The 23,747-nt window shown below is 40.6% G+C and overlaps 1 protein-coding gene across 6 annotated transcripts in view; it reads left to right on the top strand.

Moving 5' to 3' along the window:
* The window catches only part of MACROD2 (mono-ADP ribosylhydrolase 2), a 2,315,241-nt gene that overhangs the window by 1,372,999 nt on the left and 918,495 nt on the right, over positions 1-23,747 (top strand). The gene's annotated exons all lie outside the window — the stretch shown is intronic.

The raw sequence follows: 23,747 nt of genomic DNA, 5'->3' as shown, positions 1-23,747 counted from the left end.
TCCCTTCCTTCTAATTAGAAACTCTTAAGAGCTCCTGTAGTTTTCATGATGAAGCCCAATTACCTTAGCCTATGCTTCTCAAACCATATGCAAGTTTGGTACCCCAGGCACCCAGGACACCACAGCAGACTCACAAGGATGGGGCAGGCTACTTTAAATTTTTGAAAGAAATGCAGATAGTCAACGTCTGTTGGACAGCATGTAGGCTGTTATTTTCAAAATAATGCACAGTTTCAAATTTGTGTAATACAACATCCCTTTCTATGATGCCATGCTATCCCCGGGCTGAACTTAGGACTGTTACTGTGATAAACAAGGAAACACTGGGTGACAATCCATGTGGAACGGAAATGTGAGTGGCAGAGTCCAGTCTGGTTCCAGAGTTTAAGGACTTGTGCTGATCCAACAGGAGCCCCATCTCACTAGCAAATGATCGTGATTATTTAAGAGTGAAATCAAAGCATTGTGTTTCCTTTCCATTTACACATCTTACCTTTTCAAATGGCTGCTGAGTTATTAGTACACAACTGCTCACCTTGTTTGCACCCGACTGTGTAAGAAAGGAAACCGTTAGGCATTTCTTTTTGCCATAGGGCAGCATGAAGAAGCGTGTAGGGAACCAAGATGTTTGGGTGCCCTATCTTATGTCCTTTTCATAAGTCTCTTGCCAGCCTCTTACTCATCTGCCTCTACTTCATATTCAGATTTTTCACATCGTGGAAGGTCTGAGAAGCTCATCAGGTGGTGATGCCATAGCGTGATTTCTTCCCTCTTTCTTGGTCCCTCACCCCCTTTAACCAGCCCTCCACTTTAGGGACTTTTCTTCTAGAACAAGAGCGTCCCGTCACTGGGGCTTCTGCCTCAGGCAGGATTTAGATGCCCTGTATCCCTGTAGCACCCTTTGTACTGAATGCGGGGCACCATTTGCGCTGTACCCTGCAGGAGAGTCACTTGTCTGTCTGCCACTTGAGTCCATGATTTCCATGAACTCCACTGCATCTGCGTCAAACACCCTGATGGTGTTTTAATTGGGATCATGCTAATTTAATGTATGGCTGATTATCATGAGTGCCTAACATGGTATTATAGTTTCTTTCAAAATGGTGAATGAATCAAAGGATGACAGTAAAGGCAAGAATGAATGTAAGAATATAAGACAAACCTTGGCCCTTTTCCTTCTTGTTTATGTTTGAAACATCTTATGTCATGAGATCTTTGCATATGCCACAGGACCTTTGCATATCCCACCCTCTCTGTCTTAATCTTCTCTCCCCTTTCACTTGGGTTATCTGCCCTCTTCACCTATACATCTTCTTCAGGGAAACATTTTGCACTGATATAGTGTGATTATTTGAATATTTTCTTCTTCCCTAAATCACAAATTCCATAAGAGTAGGGACAGGATCTATCTTACTCACCAATAGCATCCATAATTGAGCATATTGCCAGACACATAGCAAGCAGTCAGTAAATATTTGTGGAATGAGTATGGGAAGAATAAATGAATGATTAATCTATGAGAGCTGTGTTTGTAAGTATCAAGACCTGATAAGTCTTTTAAAGTGATTGTGAGACACAATTTTTCCCACAGAAGGTGAGAAAATTTCCTGCTTTTTGAGAACAAAAGGCATTTGGATAAGGGAGGGCAGGGATTGGAATTTTAATTTTGATTTGGAAAGAAATCAGGAAAGATTTTAGGTTTCTGAAATAAGGAGTAGGGGTCAGGTAATCAAAACAGGACTGGATACAACATCCAAAGTTCTGTTTATTTAACCACTTGGAATATTTCACCTCAAAACGGATTGCCTGCAATTATAAAACTGCCATGTGTTCATTTGCTGGAAATTGATGAAGTTAGATCCATGATAATGCCATGTCCTTGTTCATTCCTTGGTTAGAAAACCTCAGCCTTAACATTTCCCACTTCAGACTCACTGAATACACGTGACATGCACTCTTTTGCAACATGCTGCTCAATGAAGTTGTAGCACAACTGGCATGACTGAGGATTTTAGGATGAGACGTAAGAAAACAGCAACAAGAAAACCCAAACAACAAATTGTGTCCCCATAACCCTCAATGTAGGACTTCAGAGTAAAATAGAATGCCGACACCAACTTTAGAGGAAACTCATTCATTATGAAGGTTGGGAAAGTTGGAATTGTACATCAGTTCCTTACTTTCAGTGATATTTAAAATATTTCATCCTTCTCCCTCCTTTCCTCCAGTCTTTATTTTCTTTTTTTTACTATCTTTATTTCCAAATGACTATTTTTTAAGTTAATCTGCTTTTTTTTTTTCAGTTTAAGAGATTGATTCTTAGGCATCAAGTTAGTAGTCTAAAATTTTAAATTGAGAACATTCCAGGTAACAGCCTAAAAAATACAGCTACCCAATACACAGTTAATTAAATGCATCTGATTTATTACTTTTTGAGGTTGATAAGCCCCAAGTATGAATTCTTTGGTTCAAATCAGGAAGTGATGTTAAGAAGACAGCAGAAAGGAAAAAGAATTAGATAGTCTTTTGTAAGAGGTTGGATAAATGATGTCTGTACAATCCTGACTAACTTTGACAGTTCAGTCTCTTTATTGCAAGACCCAGTCATTTGAGATGTTGATATTATATGGAATTCAGATACCATGTAAACAAAGAGCTAGTGCAAAGATTATTTTATTGCATGTATTTCTGTGAATTGATTTTAAGCAGTTATATGAGGCTTCTCTTTCAGTTCTGAGTCGGTCAGGATTGCCTGGGTCCTGATCAAGTGACTCCCCATGTGTTGGTGGCTTACAAACCCTCCTGTTTAGTTCTTACCCAGCCTGCATGTCCATCATGGGGGGCTTCAGCTCCTCTTAAACATCACCTTCCCTCTGGGACCTGGCTGACAGGGGTGCCTCTCACTAGAATGAGACCTGTCTCTGCAACAGAAGTGAAAGAGAGAAGACAGTACTTAAAGCTTCTGCACGTCACTTACCCTCACATTTCATTAACTGGAACAAGTTCCATGGCTACACCTACATTTACTAGGACAGGGAAACAAGGAATAGAATCTTTCTTCAGGGAAAAGGTACCAAATACATGTGAAAGTCTACACTCACTCCTTCGTACTTTGGATATGTAAACATCCTCAGGAAGATTAAGACACGTGTACAGGATAACTGGCAGAGCTGAGACTGGACTCAGATCCCTGTTTCCCCTTCTCCCCGTTGCCTCGTGAATGTGAACTTGTGGACATGCCGTCATAGCTAGACTCACAGAGAAGGATGCCACCTGGAGAGGCTGGCTGCTCCCCAGGGCCTGTCTCACACATGGTGTAACTTTGCCATGGTCAACACACTGTCTCTCTGGGTCTGTGGGTCCAAAATTTGCTCTTGCTCAGGTTTTGTATCAGTCCGGAATCAGTCGTGGAAGCAGAACCGCTGTACAGTTTGGTGTAAGGGATTTGTTATAGTAGCTAGAAGTTAAACCATGTGGGAGAATCTGGGAAAATGAAAGTCCCAGAGGGAGGCTGGAGGCTCAGAAGAGTCACAAATGAGTTACTCTGATAAGCCAAGCATGTCCAGTCATCAAAACAGGATGGTGAAGAGGTCTGTAGGAATCTTGTGGGGAAACTGGGCTTCTGTGTGACTAGCAGCCCTCCTGGACTAGTGTTAAGCATCTGTGGTTGGCCTGGGGTCGTGATGGTTTAAGAGGTTCAGGAACTGGTGGAGAGGGATAGCCATCTAGAACTCAGGGGCCCCTCTTTGCGGGTTTGTACCTGCATCTCACCATTACAGCCTTCCGAGCGGCATGGCTGCTCCTTCCCCCTGCCTTTCAAATCGACCTTGGAAACAATACAGGGCAGAGATTCTAGAGACACAGTGGCAGCTTAACCAAGCAGACTTAATACAGCTTCTCACACATTCCGAGTGTGAACACACCTGGTCAGACCCATGCTAACCCAGTGTAGAAGTTTCCTCCTGCTGCTGTGACAAATTACTCCAAACTTAGTGGCTTACAGCCACATGGATTTTTTTTTACCTTACAGATCTGGAGTTCTGAAGTCTAAAGTGGATCTTACTAGGCTATAATTGGTGCGTTCATAGGGCTTGTGTTTCTTCTTGAGGTTTCAGGGGAGAAACCATTTGTTGCCTTTTCCAGCTTCTAAAGGCCCCATCACTCCAACTTCTGCTGCTCTCCTTGCATCTCCTTCTATCAATCTGACTTTCCTGCCTCCCTCTTTTCCCTTAGGACTTTTGTGATTACATTAGACCCACCCGGATAATCTAGGATAACCTTCCTGTCTCAAAACCATTAACTTAATCTCATCAGCAAAACTCTTTTTGCCATGTAACATGAACATTCACAGGTTCTGGGGGCTGGACACGAATGGCTTTGGTAGGCTAGTGTTCTGCCAACCACACTAACTCACAAGATCCTGATAGTCTGTCAGGTTGGCAAAATAAGAGCCTGTGGGTCAAGTCTGGCCCATTGCTTGTATAAATACAGCTTTCTTGGAAAAGGCCAGGATCATTTGTTTGTGTTGTCCTTGGCTGCTTTGCACTAGGATAGCAAAACTGAGTAGTTGGAACTGAGGCCGTATGATCCACCTGCCTAAGATATTTACTATTACTATCTCATCTTTCCTAGTGAAAGATTCCTGGCCCCGGGTCTACAGGCCAGAAGACTGATTTGTTGATTTATGATAAGAAGCTTGGCTATATACAGTGGCCCCAGCAGCTTCAGATTTGTGAGATAATATTATTTCCCTGTGTTTCATCTAGTGCAAAGCTAAATTATAATAAGGTTAACTACAGTGCCAGGAAGCACTACAAATTATTTGTAAGACAGTGAACTCTAGAACGGTGAGTTATGAGCAGGGAGATTGCCATCTGTACTGTCACCGTGGACGTCCCCTGGGGTGGACACTCATGACTGTGGGTGAGGTCATAGCATCCCGTGGGACAACACTGCAGAATTCTGCTCAAAACTGATTCATTCTCACTCTCTACATTCCTTTTCCCATGCTGAAGATCCCAACCTTTATTCCCACTGAGTGGGAAAAAAATAATAAATCTGCAGAGGCTACAGCCATACCCAATTCACCATTATTCGAATGCATTACCTCAAATGCCTAAACTGCCCAGGCAAAGACTATACCTTGGATTGTTTTGTTTTATCAAGGGCTGATTCCATTTATTTTTGGTTTATTTAACTTTATTTTCAAAGATAATCATCAGATTTTACTGATCACTCTATCCTCCATCCTGTACCATCCACAGATAAATGTTCCTTGACATAACTTACAGGACTCGTAACTGTATTTTATTTTGTTTTGTTTTCAGTCATACACCCACTCAATTAATTCTGACATGGGGGGCACTCATTTTAAAAATGTTTCTTCCACCTACAAGGAAACAAGATAGTTAATGCAAAAAACAGTGTACTTAACCTTGTTATATGGTTTATCTCTCTATGCCTTGTGAGGCAAAATGATGGGATTTTTGCCAGGTTAAGAGGTAATTAAGATTTTCCTTCAGCTCAAAAAAAAAAAAAAGGGTAAATCATACAAATTCCATTAACTCTTTCCAGGACTTTTTTTCATCCTAAGGGAAAGCCAAGATGTGTCAGCTAGAATCATTAATGACTTGGTGGATATTCAAATGTGATGTGATTTCTTGAAACTTTCATCATCTCCAGTTTTGTCATAAGTTGTTTCTTAGTGGTACAAGTAAGACCATAGAACAAACTGCCTAGGTTTGAATCTGAGCTTTCCATTTGCTGACTGTGTCACTGAAGCCCATGATTTCATTGAGCCTCGTTGATCTCATCTGTAGACAAGGGAAATTAATAGTTTTTACTATGGGTAGAATTGTACTAGTTAAATGAGTTCATACACGTCAAGGGCTTATAATAGTACCCACTGCTGCTGCTGCTGCTAAGTCGCTTCAGTCGTGTCCAACTCTGTGCGACACCATAGACAGCCGCCCACCAGGCTCTGCTGTCCCTGGGATTCTCCAGGCAAGAACATTGGAGTGGGTTACCATTTCCTTCTCCAATGCATGAAAGTGAAAAGTGAAAGTGAAGTCGCTCAGTCCTGTCCGACCCTCAGCGACTCCATGGACTGCAGCCCACCGGGCTCCTCCGTCCATTGGATTTTCCAGGCAAGAGTACTGGAGTGGAGTGCCATTGCCTTCTCCAAATAGTACCCACTAATATATGTATTAATAAAGTTCTTTATCATCTAACAAACAAGATGCTAATTATATTGTAATCAAAACAGTAGCTTTCTGAGGATATTTTTTAATTGTAGTTGACATATAATGTTATGTTGATTTTGAGTGTATAACATAATCTACATTTATATACATTATGAATTGATCACTACTGTGAGTCTAGTTGGAGAAGGCAATGGCACCCCATTCCAGTACTCTTGCCTGGAAAATCCATGGACGGAGGAGCCTGGTAGGCTGTAGTCCATGCCGTCGCTAAGAGTCGGACACGACTGAGCGGCTTCACTTTCACTTTTCACTTTTCACTTTCATGCATTGGAGAAGGCAATGGCAACCCACTCCAGTGTTCTTGCCTGGAGAATCCCAGGGACGGGGGAGCCTGGTGGGCTGCCGTCTATGGGGTCACACAGAGTCGGACACGACTGAAGTGACTTAGCAGCAGCAGCAGCAATGACTCAATCATTTATTACTATTTATTTATAATATTTATGTATAATAATACATTTATTCTGTATTATAATACAGGAATATTAAAAGAGTTTATTGAAATAAAGAGGAATATATTGACACAGAATATGATGTATTTTGAAGTTCCTGTGCTTGATTTGTAAACACTTGGATGTTTCATGTTGCAGTGGTTGCTACTTCTCCTTATCAGTGTATTGTGTGGACTGTCAGTCTTCCAATATCCACCAGGTATATCTATTGATCAAACACAGCTAGATTTACTAAATCTATTGTAAGATGAGAGACCACCACTTGATAGTCTTCGTAGTGTTTCAAATGAGGAGATTAGAATATTTATGGAATAAGGTGTGAAGTGGGTGGTTTTAAGATGGGTCTTACAAGCCAGGGAGGTGGCTGTGATTTGGCAGAGTTTAATGCCATCATAATTCTGGACTGGTGGACACAGGTGACAAGAGCCTTGATGATCAAGCTGTTAGTGTTAATAAGCAATCTTAATTGGTTCACAGTTATGTTTTACAAGAACATATATTTCCTGGAGTAAGAAGCTAAGCTATTTTTGCCTCCTTCCAACATTAAAATAGGCAACACTCTTTGATTTCAGAAGTACAAGGGCAGGAATATATACTGGTGTGCTTTCTCTCTTCCCTTTATGATTTGGTTTTTCTCTATGCTATGGAATGGGAAGCATGATAACTGGAACTGTGAGTCAACAGTCACTAAAAGTTAAGTGGGAGCCTGAGAATCTGACGTGTGCATGTGATTTTTTTTTTTAACTTGGGCAGCAACCATGTTTTTTCTTGCTTAACTCCTGGATGGCGTCTTAATGTCATGTAGCCAGCATCGTCACCTTGCTCATCATCCACTAGGCATTATTACTGTATTGTGAATGATGGATTGGTCAATTTTAGTAGAAATGAATCATAGGGCTTTTTAATTCCTCAAATTAATATTAGTTGTTTTAATCCTCTTTATTAATATTCTGTTTGCATTATTATATTGAGTCTTTCATGGCTCTTAGTATCTTCATTTTTTAATTTGAAAATTTATAAAGTAATGCTCTTTGGATACAGGATGTTTTTGTTTGTTATGTTTTAACCATGAACATAAGAATTGTATGTCCTTATTTCTTCATAAGAAATGTCTGGGAATTGTATCCATACTTTTGGAAGAGTTCTGGAGTATTTGAGCTACGTTATTGAAGTAAATAGTCTGAGACATTGGGATTTGGAGTATTTTATTGAGTGTGTTTGAAGTATATAATTAATATCTAAAATACAATGTGTATTGTTTTACATCTGCAGCCTAGCAACTGGAAAACAGTTTAAAAAAGATAAGAAGTCCTAATTATGTAGTAGCAAACTGGGAAAAAATGAATTTGATCCATTACTTAAAACTTCTGGCTGTTTATAGTAATTTAAACCAATTGAAAAGTAAGATACTTGTTCTGGCCAGCAAAAATCCTTTCTAAGAATTATGTATGGTAAGGGGATATGAGAAACTGATCAAGCAAGGGTTTTGAAGTCTTATTAACCATGGAAATTTTAGTGACTCGACATGGATATCGGAGACTTGGATTTATTTTGAAATGACAGCAATTCCCTAACAATATTTAAAACCTATTTTTGTTACTGCTGTCAATGTGTTTGTCTTTTCTTTTCTTTTTTTTTTTTAAAGTCATATTTCAGTCATATTTGTTGGCTTCTGACCCAGGGAAGTGGTGAACTAGTCTTCAGCAGCTTTTTACACTAAAAAGCAAACCAGTTTTATTATTAAATTAGCAGTTTTTTATGTAGGGAGAATTTGTGGAAACCATACTGCAGATAACAATGTGGCCTCTTCCCTTTCTTTTAATTTTCTTACTCTTGAACAGAATGTATGTATATACATTCACACAGTATCTGTGCTGCACGTCTGAATTTTCTTAGTATGAACATACATGTGAAATACCAAGTGACACAGGTTATGATTTATGTCATTCATATACCATGAATTAAAGTCTATTTAGTAACACAGTTGCCAAATTAAGGAGAGACAAATATAAGCCTCTGGGGCTAAGTGTAGGTGACTGTGCTTCAGTGATTTATGAGTATGGTCATGAAATTGAATTTAACAACATACAAACAGAATTTATCAAGTACTTACTAAGTGCCAGGAACCCATGCTTCAAATATAGAAATAAATGGGTTTGGTTCTGAAAATTTCACAGTATGTTGTTCCTTGTTATCCAGGGGGGATTGGCTTCACAGTTCCCCACAGATAACAAAACACACTAGTACTCACATCCCCTCCTTAAAATGGCAGATAACCTACACACATCCTCCCATATACTTTAAATTGTGTCTGGATTACATATAATCCTTGCATAATGTAAAGTGCCATGTAAGTAGTTGTAAATACAATGTAAATATTATACAAATATTTGCCTATACATGTCAAATTTAAGTTTTGTTTATTGAACTTCCTATAATTTTTTTCCAAATATTTTTGATCCACAATTGGTAGAATCTGCAGATGCAGAACCCTTGGTATGAAGGGTCAACTGTACAACTGTGAAGTAAGACCAATTAACTAAACAATATAAGTAATAGAAGTATGTAAATAAAATTGATACTGCCAAAGTATAATATTCAAAATGTTAAAATGGAATGATCTTCACACAGATATAAAAGTGTCAAAGATTTTGCTCAACTCATTAATTAGTAAGAGAATAATCAAGGTGATTGAACCAATTCAAAGAGCATTTGTGGAGCTAGATATTTATAGGCAGCTTTTTGTTGTTGTTGTTGCTGTTCAGCCGCTCAGTCGTGTCTGACTCTTTGCGACCCCGTGGACTGCAGCATGCCAGGCTTCCCTGTCCATCACCAACTCCTGGAGCTTGCTCAAATTCATGCCCATCGAATTAGTGATGCCATCCAACCATCTCATCCTCTGTCATCCCCTTCTCCTCCTGCCTTCAATCTTTCCCAGCATCAGAGTCTTTTCCAGTGATTCAGTTCTTTGCATCGGTTGGTCAAAGTATTGGAGCTTCAGCTTCAGTATCAGCCCTTCCAATGAATATTCAGGACTGATTTCCTTTAGGATGGACTGGTTTAATCTCCATTCAGTCCAAGAGACTTACAAGAGCCTTCTCCAATACCACAGTTCAAAAGCAGCAATTCTTTGGGGCTCAGCTTTCTTTATGATCCAACTCTCATATTCATACATGACTACTGGAAAGATCATAGCTTTGACTGTACAGACCTTTGTCAGCAAAGTAATGTCTCTGCTTTTTAATATGCTGTCTAGGTTGGCCATAGTTTTTTTCCCAAGGAGCAAGCGTCTTTTACTTTCATGGCTACAGTCACCATCTGCAGTGATTTTGGAGCCTTAGGAAGCATCACTATAAACAATGCTAGTGGAGGTATAGAATTCCAGCTGAGCTATTTCAAATCCTGAAAGATGATGCTGTTAAAGCACTGAACTCAATATGCCAGCAAATTTGAAGAATTCAGCAGTGGCCACAGGACTGGAGAAGGTCAGTTTTCATTCCAATCCCAAAGAAAGGCAATGCCAAAGAATGTTCAAACTACCACACAAATTACTGTGTAACCTCACTCTATTTGGAATATTTTCACAGCAGTAACCAGTGAGTCAGGCAAAGCACATCCCCTAGATGATTTTTCAGTGAGTCTTTGTTCCGACATGGTCTTGTGCTGCCCATCTCTTCCCTTATTTTTTGAGTCTTCCATGTTTTTTTTTAATAAAAAAAGTTCACGCACAATGGATTGTGGGATGGAGGAAGGCTAGTGAGATTCCAAGTCAAAGAAAGTTAAGGAGAGAAAACACCTGAGCTAAAGCTTCTATAAAAGAGTAGGAAGTGTCCAGTAAGACAGTCTCTTTTCAGGGCAAGTCGGGGTTGGAGGGACAGTGACTGGTAGAAGGAAATGAGCAATAGGTGAACTCCACATGCCATTTCTTGAGCAGTTGTGTATTTAATTGTGTGACAGGTGAATCTCTATGACCAAGGGCCAGTGTATAAGAGATATTTCCTTGAGACTTTATTATATTGGTTATGGCGGTAGTTTTTAAAAAGTAAGAAAATCAAATCATCTGTGTACTGGCAAGGAGTCATAAATTAGTTATTTTTAAAGCCACAAATTCATATGTCAGAACCTTGAAAGTCTTTTGGAAGGAAACGGCAAGGGTGATGAAAGCAGAAGGCAGTGAGGATAGAGGTCAGGATCCACTAGGCACCACAACTGAGCAGAGCCTACCCGTGAAATCCCTCTTCTGTACTCTGGGGGCTCTTTTCTCCCCTGTTCTTTCATTTTTATCCCTCTTGCATTCCTTTCCTCTCTTACCCCAGACATGGAATGTAATCTGGGAGCCATCACCATCTGTACCTCATTGGCTGAGCAACATGCATCTGAAGAAAACATCATCTGTAAGTTTCCTTCCTAGGTTTCAGGCAAAGAAGAGAAAGGACAAGGATGGAACAAAATGGAATGGAATCTCTCTGGAAACAGTTTTGTTTTGCTTTAAATGATTTCTGCTGTTAAAAAATATATTGTTTACTTAACTTATTTCTCTCTGATATTAATTTTCCTTTTACAAAACAAGTCACATCCAGAAATGTCTGTTAATTAAAATCCCTTTTACTAGCTGAGCTTTCCCAGAGGGTAAAAAACTATGGGCCACGGGATTATTGAATCTTTTTTAGCATTATTTGCAAGGAGGTGGTAAAATATGAGCGTATCTCAAACCCTTGGCCTTGCTGTATGAACTACCCTGGTTAGAAACTTCCAGGCTCCATTTAACATGGTATCAAACCAGGGGAGCTCTAATTACAAAACAAATGAGGTGTTGCTATTGTCATCCACTGATATACAGCATTTATTTTATTTTAGCCTTTTTTTTTTTTAACTATTGACAATCTATCTTAGATCTACAACATTTAGTATTGATTTTGGAGAAGGCCAGTTTGGTTTTCCACATCAAACATGTCCAGTATTTCACTTTTCACGTGGTGCTTTAGAATTAATTAGGGAACAAATTTAAAAGGGCCACTCCATATTTAATATATTAATAATATTTGTGAACCCCCCCAAATTATGAATGCTTATTTTATTCATTTCTAGTTGGGCAATTCCACATTTTACCAACAAGTACAAATAATAAGCAGATTAATGCAAATTGGTTTGCTTTGACTGAGAATCTGAATCCTTTCAATAAAGAAACCCAGATTTTTGTGTATCTTGGGGAAACACACACACACACACACACACACACACACAGAGTCTTTCCTGAACACTTTTCTTTTAAGGTAACTTAATCATCTTGGGTCTTTTTAGATGAATAGCAGGATTTCAGCTTTTGGAAGAAAGTCTATATTCTGAATGAAATAGCTCCTATTCACATGAACCCATTAGCTGTAATTAGCATTTGAGTTTTAATGATACTGTATGGTGAAGCTGATTATGCCTGTGGGACTAAGGATGCAAGTCAATTCTATTGTTTATTGTATGCAAATCTAGCCACTCAGCTTAATTAGATGTTGAAATCCAGAACAATTATCAACAATTGCTTGAGTATTAATAAGCAGCATGAACTGCCCATCATGACTTTTTAAATGGCAGAGACTTATAAGTAATTAATTTGGCTCCAACAAAATGTACGGAACTCAGAGCCCATAATTTGCACAACAAAGTCAAGGTTGGACCAATCTGGCTGACAACATTTCTGAGTCTATTTCCTCTAAGAGTGCCTTTTTGATTTGTGAATATTAATGCAAGGTGTCTCTTATAATCGGAGAAGGCAATGGCACCCCACTCCAGTACTCTTGCCTGGAAAATCCCATGGACGGAGGAGCCTGGTAGGCTGCAGTCCATGGGCTAGCTAAGAGTTGGACACGCCTGAGCGGCTTCACTGTCAATTTTCACTTTCCACTTTCATGCATTGGAGAAGGAAATGGCAACCCACTCCAGTGTTCTTGCCTGGAGAATCCCAGGGACGGGGGAGCCTAGTGGGCTGCCATCTATGGGGTCGCACAGAGTCGGACACGACTGAATCGACTTAGCAGCAGCAGCAGCAGCAGCAGTCTCTTATAATAAAAGGAAGGTCAAAATAAAACTTAGTATTTTAAGAAAAGCCAGATCGTGGACTGTTTTCAATCAGATATTCAATGGTTTATAATCTGGTGGGATTCTAAAAGGTCAATAAATAGAGTTCTTCCCAGTTATTGACACACTATACTCTGTATATATTGTGAATAAACATCACTCCGTGAATTAACATGTTGCGATATTCTTCAACACAGCAGAACCTGGGAAAATTGTAAAGTAAATGTAGTTGATCTCTTCTTCCGTGACTGCAGAATTGCAGGGAAAAAGTGGAAAACAGTGGCCATCTGATCACTCTGAAAGCTCTCCTCTGGTTCCCTGACCCCAGTGTTCGCATTAGGTTTTAGTTTGTCCTAAAGAGGACATATTCAAAGCATATTCATGCTAAATTGGGAGTGACTTGCTTCCATTCACTTTTCCAAGACCAGTTGTATCTGAAAATAGGACCCAGAGAAGGTAAATACATTATCTGAAAGAAGAGGTGCCAACTTCCAGCCATCTGATGAGGTATTTTAAGATGTCTTTCCTGGGTTCCTCAAATCCAGCTACATACTGACCTGTCCCACTCCACCTGAGCAATAAGCCTTCAACCTTTCTTAGCAAGCTTCTGCTATCAAGATGTTGAGATAAGGGTGCTATCATGTGACACAAGTTTTCTATATAATTTTAGCTGCATGTAGAAATACAGCTGCTTCTTAACAGATAGCAGATCTAAAGAGGGACACATCACAAGCAGGTTCCAGTTAAATTTGTATTTCCTATAAATACACCAATGACACTGTACTCTCTTCTCTTCCTCCCTCCTTCCCTTCTCTCTCTCTCTTTTTCTTTCCTTTCTTAATTTTTTTCTTCTACTTTTCCTGAACTTTCTCTCACTGGAGAGAAAAAATGGAGACTGTAAGCATTCACACAGACATTGATCTGTTTTGAATTAGCTCAGTATGTTAACAAAGAGAAGAAAAGTGACCAGCTACCATTGTTCCGAAGGTTGATTTCTGATTTCTCTAACTTCTGTTGTGTCTGGATTTCTCTCCCCATTTTTCAAAGAATGACCCTCAATAGCTAAATAAATCAGCTAATAAAATGTTTTACCATCTGCTAATGGCCCCTGAGTGTGTCACGTGCGTGTTTGAATGCTGCAGAAGGAAGTCCAGTGGAGGGAAACCACAGGCCATAAGATAGTCTCAAAATATTGCAGAGCCTCCCTCTTCCCCTTAAGACTTTGCTTGTAAATATTTACATTGCTTGCCCAGATGGTGGCAGAATTGGAAAATCTGGGTAATTTTTTTCATCTCTTAATAAGGTAAAAATCAGTTCATAGATAGGAGTTGTATACTCTCACAAACATGTTCTGTTGATTTGAAAAGTTTTGTTTCTTTCTAATGTTTCTCTATCATATCAAGAGGAAGTGAAAAGATACAAGTTGTCTTCAGATTTTGAGGATGGTATATTTTCATACTGCCCTCACCTAAATAAACCTTAGTCCTTGGGAGCTTCCAAAATAGTTCAATTTGAGGCAATGAACTTTTATTGCATACTTACCATGTGCCATACATCGCGAGATGGTTAAAGAGCCTCTCCTGTGTAATCAGGCCAATAAAAGATTATACAGTTAAAGGAGAGAGGATGAGACTCTTGCTAAGTAGCTGTAAGCAGGTCTTGGCCAGAGTTCCTGATGGCTTCCTCACCAATCAGGTGGTGCAAGGCACCTTCTGTCACCTGGGGAGCTGCAGTTACCTCCTGCCGGTTCTCCCTGCTTCTAATTCCCTTCCTCTCCAGCCCATTCTCAGAATCATAAATTTCCCACACTTCAATTCCATGCCACTTGCCTCTTCTTTGAATGGATCCCTTAGATGGATCCACGGTCCTCTGTACCAAGTCTCAAATCCTCAAGATGGTTTTCAAGACTGGCCATAATCTGTCTCTTGATCACCCCCAAAGACCCTGTCTCCCACCATGCTTGTTGGCACCCCCAACTTGTTGGCTTATTCACACAGAACTCCTCACAGTGGCCCAGATGGGATGTCTGTGTCTGCCTCTGTGCAGTTCTCCATGCAAGAAGACCAGCCACTGGCAAGGGCACCATGAGTGTGAGGGCCTCTGTTTTATTCCTGACTGGCAGGGCATGAGAAAGCTGGGCAAAGAGTCTAACTGGGGAAGGTGGGCAGAGTGTTTGTAGGCTTTAGCAGGAAGAGGGAGGAATTATTCTTGGGGATGAGCAGCCATTGGTTTAAAGAGTTTGGATTTGGTTAGAGACGTGGAAAGAGACAGCTAGGGGCTAAAGTCGCAAGCTAGAAGCAATGCAAAGGAAGGAGTGTTTGTGGGAACAAGGCCATGTAAGGGCCTCAGGGGAAATCTCTTTATCCTCAGGCCCCTCACATGTCTGTGTGCAGAACTGTCCTCCCCTCTGTGTGCCCACGCCTGCCCAGATAACTTCTAATAACTGTGCTTTGGAGTCTGCCGCATACCTCCTGGGAACTCATCCCCTGCCTCCAGCCAGAGACCCCAAAGTTCTGAGCTCAAATCTGGAAGAGAGCCTGTCTCAGAGTGTTGTAATTTGCTGTTTGCTTTTCTGCCAACCACACTGTTTTTCTGCTCAGTGTCTGGAGGGCAGGGACAGGCCTTGGCCACCTGCATGTACACAGAGCCCAGAAGGACGCCTGGCACAAAAAAGGCTCTCAATACTTTTTGTCCAGTGTGTGTAGTGAATGTGGAACAGTGTCAGACATTCACTGTGAGCCTCCCACCTCTGACCCAACCCACTGGGAGGCCACTAGCCTCTCCCTCTGTCCACCCCTTCTCATCAACAGATCTCTTGGCTTTTTTCCTTTGGATTTGGAGGCTGGGCAGAATAAACAAACAAAAATCAGGAAGTGGGAGGTGAGTGTGGGAAGTTGGTGAAAGAAGACAGAGAAACAGACGGGGAAAGGCTGACATTTGAGGAGAGACTGCGAAAAGGGAGAGTTGTAGATTTGTTTCAGTTGATGCGTTCTGCTTGAGAAGGAGGTTTCCAAGAGCAGAACAGGATTTCAGAAAACTGTGGTAGAAAAAAGGAGGAAATGGAGTATAAGATCATTATTGAGAATTATGATATTGGTAGGGGTTTCCCAGGTGGTGCTAGTGGTAAAGAATCCACCTGCCAATGCAGGAGACTTAAGAGACTCTGGTTCAATCCCTGGGCTGGGAAGATCCCCTGGAGAAGGGCATGGCAACCCCCTACAATATTCTTGTCTGGAGAATCCCATGGACAGAGAAGCCTGGTGGGCTACGTTCCATAGGGTCACAAAGAGTTGAACATGAATGAAGAGACTTAGCACATACATGTTACTGGAGATAGCATTCCTATACACTAATAATGAAAAAATAGGAAAAGAAATTAAGGAAACAATTCCATTCACCATTGCAATGAAAAGAATAAAATACTTAGGACTATATCTACCTAAAGAAACAAAAGACTTATATGTAGAAAACTATAAAACACTGGTGAAAGAAATCAAGTTCAGTTCAGTTCAGGTCAGTCGCTCAGTCATGTCCGACTCTTTGCGACCCCATGAATCACGAAAGAAATCAAAGAGGACACTAATAGATGGAGGAATATACCGTGTTCATGGATCAGAAGAATAAATATAGTGAAAATGAGTGTACTTCCCCAAAGCAATCTATAGATTCAATGCAATCCCTATCAAGCTACCAATGGTATTTTTCACAGAGCTAGAACAAATGATTTCACAATTTGTTTGGAAATGCAAAAAATCTCGAATAACCAAAGAAATCTTGAGAAAGAAGAATGGAACTGGAGGAATCAACCTGCCTGACTTCAGGCTCTACTACAAAGCCACAGTCATCAAGACAGTATGGTACTGGCACAAAGACAGATATATAGATCAATGGAACAAAATAGAAAGCCCAGAGATAAATCCATGCACCTATGGACATCTTATCTTTGACAAAGGAGGCAAGAATATACAATGGAGAAAAGACAATCTCTTTAACAAGTGGTGCTGTGAAAACAGGTCAACCACTTGTAAAAGAATGAAACTAGAACACTTTCTAACACCATACACAAAAATAAACTCAAAATGGATTAAAAATCTAAACGTAAGACCAGAAACTATAAAAGTCCTAGAGGACAACATAGGCAAAACACTCTCCAACATACATCACAGCAGGATCCTCTATGACCCACATCCCAGAATATTGGAAATAAAAGCAAAAATAAACAAATGGGACCTAATTACAATTAAAATCTTCTGCACAACAAAGGAAACTATAAGCAAGGTGAAAAGACAGCCTTCAGAATGAGAGAAAATAATAGCAAATGAAGCAACTGACAAATAATTAATCTCAAAAATATTCAAACACTCCTGCAGCTCAATTCCAGAAAAATAAACGACCCAAAAAATGGGCCAAAGAACTAAACAGATATTTCTCCAAAGAAGACATACAGATGGCTAACAAACACATGAAAAGATGCTCATCATCACTCATTATCAGAGAAATGCAAATCAAAACCACAAAGAGGTACCATTTCACGCCAGTCAGAATGGCTGCTATCCAAAACTCTACAAGCAATAAATGCTGGAGAGGGTGTGGAGAAAAGGAAATCCTCTTACACTGTTGGTGGGAATGCAAACTAGTACAGCCACTATGGAGAACAGTGTGAAGATTCCTTAAAAAACTGGAAATAGAACTGCCATATGACCCAGCAATCCCACTTCTGGGCATACACACTGAGGAAACCAGAATTGAAAGAAACACATGTACCCCAATGTTCATCGCAACACTCTTTATAATAGCCAGGACATGGAAGCAACCTAGAGGTCCATCAGCAGATGAATGGATAAGAAAGCAGTGGTACATATACACAATGGAGTATTACTCAGCCTTTAAAAAGAATAGATTTGAGTCAGTTCTAATGAGGTGGATGAAACTGGAGCCTATTATACAGAGTGAAGTAAGCCAGAAAGAAAAACACCAATATAGTATACTAATGCATATATATGGAATTTAGAAAGATGGTAACGATAATGATGCTAAAGTTGAAACTCCAGTACTTTGGCCACCTCATGCGAAGAGTTGACTCATTATAAAAGACTCTGATGCTGGGAGGGATTGGGGGCAGGAGGAAAACGGGATGACAGAGGATGAGATGGCTGGATGGCATCACTGACTCGATGGACATGAGCTTGAGTGAACTCTGGGAGTTGGTGATGGGCAGGGAGGCTTGGCATGCTGCGATTCATGAGTTGGACATGACTGAGTGACTGAACTGAACTGAACTGAATGATAACCCTGTAGGCGAGACAGCAAAAGAGACACACATGTATAGAACAGTCTTTTGGACTCTATGGGAGAGGGCAAGGGTGGGATGATTTGGGAGAATGGCATTGAAACATGTAAAATAATCATATGTGAAATGAATCGCCAGTCCAGGTTCGATGCGTGATACAGGATGCTCGGGGCTGGTGCACTGGGATGACCCAGAGGGATGGTATGGGGAGGGAGGTAGGATGGGGGTTCAGGATGGGGAACACATGTATACCCATGGTGGATTCGTGTCAATGTATGGCAAGACCAATACAATATTGTAAATTAATTAGCCTCCAATTAAAATAAATAAGTTTATATTAAAAAAAGAAACATCTAAAAATTAAAATTCTTACAAATTAAAATTGTATTTAAAATAGATTAGAAATCCTTTTTTTCTTTTTTAATGGAATAAAAAGTTCGGCCTTTTTATTGCATGAAACTAAAACTGGGAAAGGTGGACGGGGTGGAGGAGAGGGTGGGGGTTGGGGGGGAGCAGGAGACACCCCTCCCCTAGAAATCCTTTTTTGTCTTCCTTCTTCTTTCCCTCCCTCCCTGCCTTCACCCTTCTCCCTTCTTTCCCTCCTGTTTGAACTCTCTGCCTCAGTATAGGGGTCAGACTATGAGAATCTAGGAATCTTAAGGGTTACGAATGAGGGAATGAATTAACTATTGAACAAGCAAATGAATAAGTGGCCATGTTTCCCACAGGGTCATGGCCAAGATAGCAGCTGGAATCTCCACCCATGAACTCCCTGGAAAAAAGTGCCTTCCCTTCAGACGTTGGGAAACAGGAAGCAGCAGCCTGTACCATAATCGATTTTCTTTTTCTTTCTGTTCATTGTCTCTTCAGAAGAGAAATGCCTTCTGAATTATCTTCCTTAAAACCCCAGAACCACAAGATTTCCATCAGCCTCTTCTGAATGGGTGGCAACATTATCAACAGCATTCATTCCCAAATCCTTTGACAGAATATGTGGTTCAGATGGGAGCCTTTTCTATATCTTTACATTATTTTTGTCAGATTATACATTGCTACTTTCACAGCTCTCCATGGGATGCAGATAAAAATGTTCACTATCGCAGCCTTCCCAGAGAGCATGTCCTGGACTCTTCCTCATACAGACTCTGCAACTACACAGGCTAGCCAAATCAGTAGGGCTCAGTCTACCTGCCTCTTCCTGTACCTGAACAAGGCTTTCCCTCAGGGTCTGACTCGTCTCATCCTTCCCAGCCTTCTGCTCACCCATTCTCTAGCGGCCAACTCCCCTCCTCTCCTTCCCTATCCACCCCTCTCCCTGTGGTTACCGGAGATTCATGGGTTATTGCTAACTGAAAAATGGACAGGCAAGTACATTTTCAGGTGAAATGACTAATGATAAATATTGTCTGGCTCTCAAGGTAATTCTTTGGAATAAAATTATAGTCAAGATGGTATGGAGAAGGCAATGGCACCCCATTCCAGTACTCTTGCCTGGAAAATCCCATGGATGGAGGAGCCTGGTGGGCTGCGGTCCATGGGGTCGCTAAGAGTCGGACACGACTGAGCGACTTCACTTTGAAGTTTCACTTTCATGCATTGGAGAAGGAAATGGCACCCACTCCAGTATTCTTACCTGGAGAATCCCAGGGATGGGGGAGCCTGGTGGGCTGCCGTCTATGGGGTCACACAGAGTTGGACACGACTAAAGCGACTTAGCCACAGCAGCAGCAGCAAGATGGTATAATCAGTAGAATGATTATTCTGTTCTGCAAACTGTCCCCTGAGGAGATTTGTTCATAGGCTCTGGGTCCGCCTTCTGTCCTTTAGGGTTTGCTGCAGCAGCTGTCACTGTAATACTGAGGACTGTGATGCAACTTTGTCAGTCCTGAGCAGGCAGACCCAGAGAGAGACTTGTGAGGAAGACAATTCATGCTTTGCCTGCACCTGCCTTCTCAACCCCTATTGTTTTTCATGGGTGCCCCTGAAACCCTCTTGCCCTTTGCTTTTCCACTCTCTGCCTGGATAACAAGGCTTCTGTTTACCACTTTAATTAATTAATTACTTCAATGTATATTTGGCACCTCCTAGCCCCGTTATGTGACAGTAACACCTTAAGCTGTGATCTCATTTAAGAGAATTTGCATTTATTAAAAGAGTCCAGAAAACTAAGAGAATTTTCATTTATTAAAAGAGTCCAGAAAACTTACTGCTTTTAAGTTGGTGACTTAAATGGTTGGTGACCTATCTGGTTAGAAAACTCAAGCACAGATTATGAGATTAGAAGATATTGGCAAGCAGAGCCAAGAAGCAGATTTCCCATGAAGTTAATACAACTTCAGCTGGGCTTCCCAGATGGTGCTAGTAGTAAAGAATCTGCTTGCCGAAGGAGCAGACTTAAGAGACCTGGGTTCAACACGTGGGTAGGGAAGGTCCCTTGGAGAGGGACGTGGAAACCCACACTAGTATTCTTGCCTGGAAAATCCCCTGGAGAGAGGAGCCTGATGGGCTACAGTCCATTGGATCACAAACAGTCAGACATGACTGAAGCAACTTAGCACGCATGCATGCATGCATGCATCCATGCTTGCACATAACAGCTTAAATGCATTTTCTTTTTGATAAATAGGCATTTAAAACTGTATAAACTTCAGGCCCTGCAAAATAAGGAAACCAAATGACCCCCACTTTCCCCTCCAAAAAAAAAATCCTAGAAGATATATGAAGGTAAAAGGCAGTTTAGTTCAGTTCAGTTCAGTCATTGAGTCCTGTCCAACTCTTTGCAACCCCATGGACTGCAGCACGCCAGGCTTCCCTGTCCATCACCAACTCCTGAAGCTTGCTCAACTCACGTCCATCAAGTCAGTGATGCCATCCAACCATCTCATCCTCTGTCAGTCCCCTTCTCCTCCTGCCTTCAATCTTTTCCAGCATCAGGGTCTTTTCCAGTGAGTCAGTTCTTTCGCATCAGTTGGCCAAAGTATTGGAGCTTCAGCTTCAGCGTCAGTCCTTCCAATGAATATTCAGGACTGATTTCCTTTAGGGTTGACTGGTTGGGTCTCCTTGTAGTCCAAGGGACTCTCAAAAGTCTCTAACACCACAGTTCAAAAGCATCAATTCTTCAGTGCTCAGATTTCTTTATGTTCCAACTCTCACATCCATACAGGACTACTGGAAAAATCATAGCTTTGACTAGACAGACCTTTGACAGCAAAGTAATGTCTCTGCTTTTTAATATGCTGTCTACGTTTGTCATAGCTTTTCTTCCAAGGGGCAAGTGTCTTAATTTCGTGGATGCAGTCACCATCTGCAGTGATTTTTAGAGCCCAAGAAAATAAAGTCTGTTACTGTTTCTATTGTTTCCTTATCTATTTGCCATGTAGTGATGGGACTGGATGCTATGATCTTCGTTTTTTGAATTTTGAGTTTTAAGCCAGATTTTTCACTATCTTCGTTCACTTTCATCAAGAGGCTCTTAGTTCTTCTTCACTTTCTGCCATAAGGGTGGTGTCATCTGCATATCTGAGGTTATTGATATTTATCTCAGCAGTCTTGATTCCATCTTGTGCTTTATCCAGCCCAGCATTTTGCATGATGTACTCTGCATATAGGTTAAATAAGCAGGGTAACAATATACAGCCTTGATGTGCTCCTTTCCCTATTTGGAACCAGTTTGTTGTTCCATGTCTGGTTCTAACTATTGCCTCCTGACCTGCATACAGACTTCTCAGGAGGCAGGTAAGGTGGTCTGGTATTCCCATCCCTTTCAGAATTTTCCAGAGTTTGTTGTGATCCACACAGTCAAAGGCTTTGGCGTAGTCAGTAAAGCAGACTATTTCTGAGTTTCTTGCTAAAACATCACTGGCACTTGTAGGATAAATGAGCAATACCTATAAAGTGCTTTATTCTTTTTCTGGCATATAGTATGGTTTCTATATATATTTGCTAAAAGATTGATCACTTTGATGAGTGAATGAATGTGAAAAGTAGTTGAACCCTAAGTCTCTGTGGAGAAAGATGCTTTTTTTGTCCTACCCTCCCCCATTCATCTTTGGGGCAGCCAACTCTCATCCCCACCCAAAGCCCAATTTTAATCTAACAAGGGTGAGTACATCCAGAAATACTTTCAGAACACAAACTGCCTTTCCCCTAAGACACCACGTGGTCAACTGTGGTTAGTCAACAGGCTCTTGTTAACGGAAGTACAGTTATGTGGAAACACTATACTTCCATCTCTGAAATGCTAGATTTTCAAATTAGATACTTGGGATTTGTTCCTAGCCTGCCCACCCCTAACATCTGTAATAAAGCACTGCCTAACACACAATTATATTCTTAGGGAAAAATGAAAAACTTGTTTGAAGAACTCAACCCTTATTAGCACCATTTTTTTCGAGTAACAGTAACCATTAAATAGTTATGTATTTAACCTCTGTAGTCTTTAAGCCTGCTAGAATGTCTAATTAGTTAATTAGGAAATTAATTATGTGCTAAAAAGGGAAATTTGAAAATTGTCTATGGATATATAAAACTCTGTTTAAAATAAACTTCTATTTTGAGGCTTTAGTGCTGTCTCATTGTATTAACATTTTGTGATTCTTTGCATTCATTATTTTTTTTTTTTTTCACAGAAACATTGGAAAGTTTCCCAAAGTTCTCCCTTCCGACCTCCTGGTGTATATTAAATAGAGTATTGGATCTATCTAGTCAAATCATAGTTGGACTTGTATTTTGTAAGAGGCTGGTTCCTGGGAAGTCATTCCAAAGCTTCTTATAGGAAAAATTATTTTGTTTTATGGGGTCAAGATTTCTCCATCATAAGTCAACGATGAGTAAACTGGTTCTCAGGACTTTCTTTCTGATATTTATAACAATCAGTCCTTGAAGCATTTAACACAGAAATGAGTCTGACCCCAAGCTCACTGGCGAGAGGTTGCTCTTTTGTCCCTCTCCAGCCCTGTATGTACAACTGTTCACATCCACTGTGTAAACAGTGGAACTCCGTACTGTTCACATCCACTGTGTGAATGGTGGGAACTCAGTAGTCCTGAAGGTGCAGAATGAACAGACGCTTTCTGAATGCGTGTTGGGAAGAAGACATTGATCACTTTCAGGTCAATTATCTTGTCCAATTTGCAAAGTTAAATAATCTGATAAGACAGATTATTTAAATAATCTGATGGACAGATTATTTAAGTAAGGTACAAATGTACCTTACTTCCAAGTGAGGTACATTTCATATGGACTAGTGTTTGCAATTGCCAGTCAGTCTTCCCATCCAGCACTCCTTTCCTGTGACCCGAGTATTCCTTCTCCTAGTCGGTCTGCATTTATCATGGTACTTCTTTCTGTTGGGAAGTTTTTATATTTGGTCGTGCTCTTCTCTTGACTTTGAAAGGAAATACACCATGCCCTGAGATCCTAAAAATTCAGCTTTCCTATCCAACTGACACTTTCCCTACTGTGAACTGCAAAGAAAATGAACAGCAGGAGTGATGGTGAGATTTTGACTTTTTAAGACAACTGCTGACTAAGTGTAAAAGAACTCCAGAAGACCTGGAGATGGGAAGGACTGTCTGGGTAGCTAAGTGATTCTTCTGCTGTCACATAGAGCATCTGGATACAGTTGTTGGCTCTGATAATCAAGTGCTGTGTTTGCAGGAACACAGTGCATAGCGG

The sequence above is a fragment of the Bos grunniens genome, chromosome 13 (genome assembly GCF_055505025.1).
Source record: "Bos grunniens cultivar Pamir isolate PY7600 chromosome 13, Bosgru_T2T1.0, whole genome shotgun sequence".
Classification (NCBI taxonomy): Eukaryota; Metazoa; Chordata; class Mammalia; order Artiodactyla; family Bovidae; genus Bos; species Bos grunniens.
This window is presented reverse-complemented; position numbering and strand designations above follow the sequence as displayed.